This window comes from Callorhinus ursinus, unplaced genomic scaffold (assembly GCF_003265705.2).
Source record: "Callorhinus ursinus isolate GAN/ISIS: 27379988/994484 unplaced genomic scaffold, GSC_fseal_2.0 scaffold42, whole genome shotgun sequence".
Lineage (NCBI taxonomy): Eukaryota > Metazoa > Chordata > Mammalia > Carnivora > Otariidae > Callorhinus > Callorhinus ursinus.
The window spans coordinates 6640893-6648086 of NW_027397104.1; the positions used below are offsets into that span (position 1 = coordinate 6640893).

Sequence of the window (7194 nt, forward strand, 5' to 3'; positions counted from 1 at the left end):
TTTTTTTTTGTTGTTTTGTTCTGTTTTTGTTTGTTTTTATCTTTTTCTTTCTCTTTTTTCTTTCTTTCTTTTTCTTTTCCCCTGGTTTCAGGTCTTTTCTGATTTGTTTAGAGTATATTTTCTGGGGGCGTTGTTACCCTGTTAGCATTTTGTTCTCTCATTCACCTATTTTCCTCTGGACAAAATGACAAGATGGAAAAAATCACCTCAACAAAAAGAACAAGAGGTAGTCCCGACTGCCAGGGACCTACTCAATATGGACATTAGTACGATGTTGGACCTAGAGTTCAGAATCATGATTTTAAAATTACTAGCTGGGCTTGAAAAAAGCATGGAAGTTATTAGAGAAACCCTTTCTGGAGAAATAAAAGAACTAAAATCTAACCAAGTCAAAATCAAAAAGGCTATTAATGAGGTGCAAAAAATGGGGGCACTAACTGCTAGGATAAATGAGGCAGAAGAGAGAATCAGTGATATAGAAGGCTAAATGATGGAAAATAAAGAAGCTGAGAAAAAGAGAGATAAACAACTACTGGATCATGAGGGCAGAATTTGAGAGATAAGTGATACCATAAGATAAAACAACACTAGAATAATTGGGATCCCAGAAGAAGAAGAGAGAGGGGGGCAGAAGGTATATTGGAGCAAATTATACCAAAGAACTTCCCTAATGTGGGGAAGGAAACAGGCATCAAAATCCAGGAGGCACAGAGAACCCCTCTCAAAATCAATAAAAATAGGTCAACACCCCGACATCTAATAGTAAAACTTATGAGTCTCAGAGACAAAGAGAAAATCCTGAAAGAAGCTCAGGACAAGAGATCTGTAACCTACAATGGTAGAAACATTAGACTGGCAACAGACCTATCCATAGAGACCTGGCAGGGCAGAAAGGACTGGCATGATATCTTCAGAGCACTAAACGAGAAAAATATGCAGCCAAGAATACTATATCCAGCTAGGCTGTCATTGAAAATAGAAGGAGAGATAAAAAGCTTCCAGGACAAAGAAAAACTAAAGGAATTTGCAAACACGAAACCAGCCCTACAAGAAATATTGAAAGTGGTCCTCTAAGCAAAGAGAGAGTCTAAAAGCGACATAGACCAGAAAGGAACACAGACAATATACAGTAACATTCACCTTACAGGCAATACAGTGGCACTAAATTCATATCTTTCAAGAGTTACCCTGAATGTAGATGGGCTAAATGCCCCAATCAAAAGACACAGACTATCAGATTGGATTAAAAAACAAGACCCATCAATATGCTGTCTGCAAGAGACTCATTTTAGACCCAAAGACACCCCCACATTGAAAGTGAGGGGGTGGAAAACCATTTACCATGCTAATGGACACCAAAGGAAAGCTGGGGTGGCAATCCTTCTATCAGACAAATTAGATTTTAAACCAAAGACTGTAATAAGAGATGAGGAAGGACACTATATCCTACTTAAAGGGTCTATCCAACAAGAAGATCTAACAATTGTAAATATCTATGCCCCTAACATGGGAGCAGCCAACTATATAAGGCAATTAATAACAAAAGCAAAGACATAGATCGACAACAATACAATAATAGTGGGGGACTTTAACATGCCCCCAACTGAAATGGACAGATCATCTAAGCAAAAGATCAACAAGGAAATAAAGACTTTAAATGACACACTGGACCAAATGGATTTCACAGACATATTCAGATCATTCCATCCCAAAGCAACAGAATACACATTCTTCTCTAGTGCCCATGGAACATTCTCCAGAATAGATCACAACCTAGGTCACAAATCAGGTCTCAACTGGTACCAAAAGATTGGGATCATTCCCTGCATATTTTCAGACCACAATGCTTTGAAACTAGAACTCAGTCACAAGAGGAAAGTGGGAAAGAACTCAAATACATGGAAGCTAAAGAGCATCCTAATAAAGAATGAATGGGTCAACCAGGAAATTAAAGAAGAATTAAAAAAATTCATGGAAACCAATGAAAATGAAAACACAACTGCTCAAAATCTTTGGGATGCAGCAAAGGCAGTCCTAAGAGGAAAGTATATAGCAATACAAGCCTTTCTGAAGAAACAAGAAAGGTCTCAAACACACAACCTTACCCTACAGCTAAAGGAGCTAGAGAAAAAAACAGCAAATAAAGCCTAAACCCAGCAGGAGAAGAGAAATAATAAAGATCAGAGCAGAAATCAATGAAATAGAGGAATTTCAATGGTACCATATTGAACATGACATAATATCTATCAATACTATTCAATGTCTATCTTTTAAACTCGTAGTTAATAAAATGGAACATAATGAGCTTGTTCAAAGAAAGAAAGAACTTGCCTTTTTAAAATTGTCTAAAACTCTAAACTACTATTTAGAATGTTAATTTTCAAGCCATATGTAATGCCCAAAATAACTAATTGTGAATCTGATGACTTTATAATATAGCTCATAACTTTGTTATTTTAGGAGATATTTAAATATTTTCAAGATAACAAATGCATCATCCTTCTGAAAATACTGTAATTTTATAAATAGAAGTATATATTTTATTTAATTCTAAGGACAAGTTATGATTTATAGAAACAAATATCATTGACATATATTATTCCCAATCATTGCATTACTTACTTCCTTAGAAATTATAAAACCAAATAGTTAAAGATGGTATATAAATCATACAGTTGTTTGAAGGATTGTGATTCTATTTCTTTCTGAGAAACATGTAAAATATTTCCATATCTCTGCAAAATGCTTAAAGAAAATCATATTTAACAGCCATGTATTAAATATTGATCATGTACCAAGGACTGAGTATAAGGATGAAATTCATGGTCTCTACTTTCAAGGAGTTTTCAGTTTAGTAAAAAAAGAATTAAATAGACTTAAAATGAAACAAGTTAATGAATAAAAGAGAGTAACATACAATAACATACAGGAGAAAGAACCATTAGAGATTCTGGTAAATTTAGAGAATGCTTCACAAAGGAAATGAATGACATTTGTGCTTAGAGTGGCAGTATGCTTTACGGTTATATGCCTGGATTATGGTTTCTTAGCCACCTAGGTTAGATTTCCAGCTTTGCTACTTAGAAGCTGTGTGATGAGCCAAGTAACAAGTAACAATCTTTCTGTCACTCAGGAACACAGATGATAGTAATAGCACCTTTCTCATGAGTTTTGTAGGATTAAATGCATCTAAACACATAAAATACTTAGGACTGTGATTGACACATAGTGTTATTTAAGTACTTAATAATAATATTTGAAGGATGGGGAATAGTTTTTTGTGGGGATAAACATGGGAAGAATACTCCAAACAAAGTCAATAGTACCAACAAAGGTAAGGAGTTAAGAGGCTTCCTAATTCATGAAGGATCTTTAATCCATGGAGTAGTTTGAGGATTTTATCCTAAGGGTATAGGTGTCCAGGAATCACTGAACAATTTTCTGGCATGTTAAGAAGCCTATCCTGGGACCATTTTGAAGCAAAAATTGGCAAATGTTAAGATTTCAGGCAGAGAGTCCAATTGGGAAACTGTTGCAATAGCACAAGGGTCTGAGGGAAGGGAGTAATGATGAAAAATTAAGGAAGGCAAAAGGGAGATTTTGTAGGTGGAATAAACTAAGCATGATGACTCTTCAGAGTTAGAGGTAAAGAAAAAAGAAGAATGTAAGAAATACATGTTTATTCCTGCCTATGTTTATTTTAAAGGTATAAGTAGAGAACTAGGACTATAAACAATGGGATGAAATTTTAATTATCAATATAATAATGAGAAAGGATGGAACTGTGACTCATAAAGCTTCAAAAAATTTTGAAAAGAAAGCATATTAGTCTGCCCAGGCTGCTGTAAGAAAATACCACAGCCAAGTGGCTAACAACAGAAACTTATTTACTCACAGTTCTGGAGGCTGAAAAGTCCAAGATCAAAGTTCTGGCCAATTTGGTTTCTGCTGAGAGCAGGACTCCTGGCTTGCAGATGGCTGGCTGCCTTCTTGGTGCCTTTTCACTTGGCAGAGAGAGAGGGAGCTCTGGTGTCTCTTCTTATAAAGGCACCAGCCTTATCAGATTAGAGACCCACTTTATGACCTCATCTAACCTTTGTTACCTCCTCACAGGCCCTTTTCCCAAAAACAGTGACACTGGAAGTTAGGACTTCAACATATAAATTTTGTGGAGACACAATTCAGTCCATAGCAGAAGGGTTGGCTGAATTACCTTTTTAAACTTAAAGCTTCTTTTTTTAGTAGTTTGTATTTAGGAAAAGAGAGTGATTGGATGGAAACCATCCTGAAATCAAATTTGAGTTGTGTAAGTTAGTATTTTGTCTATACGGTTTATTCACTTGCATGAGTTCAATCATGTGAATTGAAAAATTGTACAACTTATCATCTTGTACACTTGGGACATTGCAAAATGAGAGTTTAAAATGTTTCTCTATAAATGCAAAAATGTTTAAATAACTGCAAGGAAAGAATTTGTGAGTAAATACCATGATTCATAAATTTAAGGCATTTTGAATTGGAAAGGATGATTGGACATGTTAATTTAAATTAGTACTGTCTACCATCTTACAAGAGGAAGAAGGGAAACACAGGGACATTAGGTCACGATCTAATCACATAGTCGATGGCAGCATTAGAACCAGCCCTAGAACTAGAATTCCTTTTCTCCTAGTCCAGCGTTCTGGCCTAGGTAAAATTTAAATTTTGGGTATTTTAATATGAAATAGCTATTTCCTGCTAATCAAGCATTTCAAAGACTATCTAAGATATTTGTTTTAAATGCTCTTTCAACCTCATTTCATCTGCTGTTTGAATGTTTTAAAAACCAAATATAATCATTATGATGTTGATTTAATTATTTCTTTTAACATCATTATCAGGGGATTCTACATTTCTCTTACGAAGGGAGATACTAGGTTTTCTTTACTGATAACACTGACGTTAATATGGGTCATATTTACAGGCTTTGGGAAGTAACACAATATGCTGCTTCATGTTTTCACCTATCATGGGAATAAAATCAAGCTTATGCTTTATGTAGTTCCTACAGTTGCTGACACAACCCATTGGGAATTAGTGTTCCCCAATAGAGAAACCACTGAGGCAGTCCTCTGTCATTTTATGGCCTTCTTTCTTGAGCTAGAATTACAGTCAACTCATTTATTTTCCCCTTGGAGACAAAGGAAAGAGGAAAAGGCGTTTACGTTTTGGACTCAAAACCATTTTAACCTGGCAACACTGAATTTTTCATTTTCCCTGCCAAATATAAATGATAAAAATTGGTGAAATCCATGGTTTATTTAAAATATTATACAAGCTTATGGAAATGAAAGCAGGGCATAAGCACTTCTATTATATACATTTTTTAATTGCTTAAACTTACCAGATGTCAGAACAAATGTCAGTGGCCCAGCAGGAATTTACAGGAATCAGTGATTCTCACTGGCTTTGAAAAGTTGATTGTTTATCATCTCCTCCAACACCTCTCTTCCCAGCTGTGTTTTTGCTGGTATCACAGTGGCACCTTGAGATTGGCCATAATGGGAGTACTTAGACCATGGACATCGGCAGTTGCTACAAATCAGGATTTTATTATTATTGTTGTTGTTGTTGTTATTATTATTACTTTAATTTTTTAGACAGCTGGTTTACCAGCACACCACTGCCCGCAATCCATAGTACCAGTATAATACTGCACATATTCTGTGTCAACTTAACAATGGGCTCAGAATTCTGTCACTTAACACAACATGTATGCTAAGTACATAAAAGAGAAAAGTTTCATCTATTTATAATGCTATGATAGAAACCAGAGTTGTGGAGACTTCACTCTGAGACTTAGCAAACAGTACCAAGATTCTTACTCCACCTTCTGTAGCCATCCACTCTATCGGAATAAAAGGATGACTGAGGAGGATAAAAGACCATTTGAATTTTGCTTTTCTTTTATTTAAAGAAGAGATTTTTAAGGAGGTTCATGAGTCCTATTTATACCTCTTATATCTGTAATAAGAATAATACCAAATATTATTAGATAGCTTTGTTCTCTACAATAGTTAAGACAGACTTTCCCTTAGGGCGGTGGGGGGATGGGTTAGCCTGGTGATGAGTATTAAAGAGGGCACGTATTGAATGGAGCACTGGGTGTTATATGAAAACAATGAATCATGGAACACTACATCAAAAACTAATGATGTAATGTATGGGGATTAACATAGCATAATAAAAAAAATTTTTTACAAAGATAGACTTGCCCTGTTTAGAGCAGCCTTGTGATGTTACTGTTCCCATTTCATATATGAATATATAGAGACTCATAAAATGATATACAACATCAAATTCAGAATTTCTTTAAAGATCTATTTATTTATTTATTTATTTATTTATTTATTTAAGATTGGGGGGGTAGGGGCAGAGGGAGAGGAAGAGAGAGGATCCTCAAGCAGACTTTCCACTGAGCACAGAGACTGATGTGGGTCTTGATCCCAGGACTCTGAAATCATGACCCAAGCCAAAATTAAGAGCCAGAAGCTCACCTGACTGAGCCACCCTGGTGCCCCGGCAAGTTCAGAGTTTCTATCTCCATGTCCAGTGTTTTTTCCACTATACCCCAATCATTGATTACATACATTACGTTAACTATGTTATTCTGGGTATGCAAAAAGATTAGTCAAACACTGACTAGCAACTGGCACTATCTTTTCCATTCAACAATATTGTGCCAGAGTAAAACAAAATACATAAAATAAGCAGATCTTCCCCAAGAGTCTGCTTCAGAGTAAAATTTGCTGTTCCTAAAATTTCATAAAGCTCTGGCATTGTCAGAGCATACCTGAAATGTGTGTGCATGTGTTCGTGGACATGTTAGAAATAGGATTCAGTTTTTTCTTCATTTCTAAATTGATGAAATATTTCAGATTCTTAATCTGTTTTGAGACAAATTTCAAAACTCAGCTGACCCTCTGTGTTCTGTCATAAGGCATGCTATGAAAGATATATGCCTCTTATACTCCTTCTTGTAACTGACTCTTGTATGTTATTTCACAGACTAACCTTTGTGATCAAAGGCTTGCATTCCTTGGGGATTCACAAAAAAGAAAGAAAAGAAAGAAAGAAAGAAAGAAAGAAAGAAAGAAAGAAAGAAAGAAAGAAAGAAAGAAAGAAAGAAAGAAAGAAAGAAAGAAAGAAAGGAAG

At 35.4% G+C, this 7194-nt stretch overlaps 1 long non-coding RNA gene across 2 annotated transcripts in view; it reads right to left on the reverse strand.

The window, feature by feature from the left end:
• Positions 1-3999, reverse strand: part of LOC112809615 (uncharacterized) — a 115048-nt gene extending 111049 nt beyond the window's left edge. For both annotated transcript variants that reach the window (XR_003204625.2, XR_012374946.1), the window contains exon 1: positions 3896-3999. This is a non-coding gene — a long non-coding RNA (uncharacterized lncRNA). The remainder of the gene's footprint in view (positions 1-3895) is intronic.
• Positions 4000-7194: the final 3195 nt, after the last annotated feature.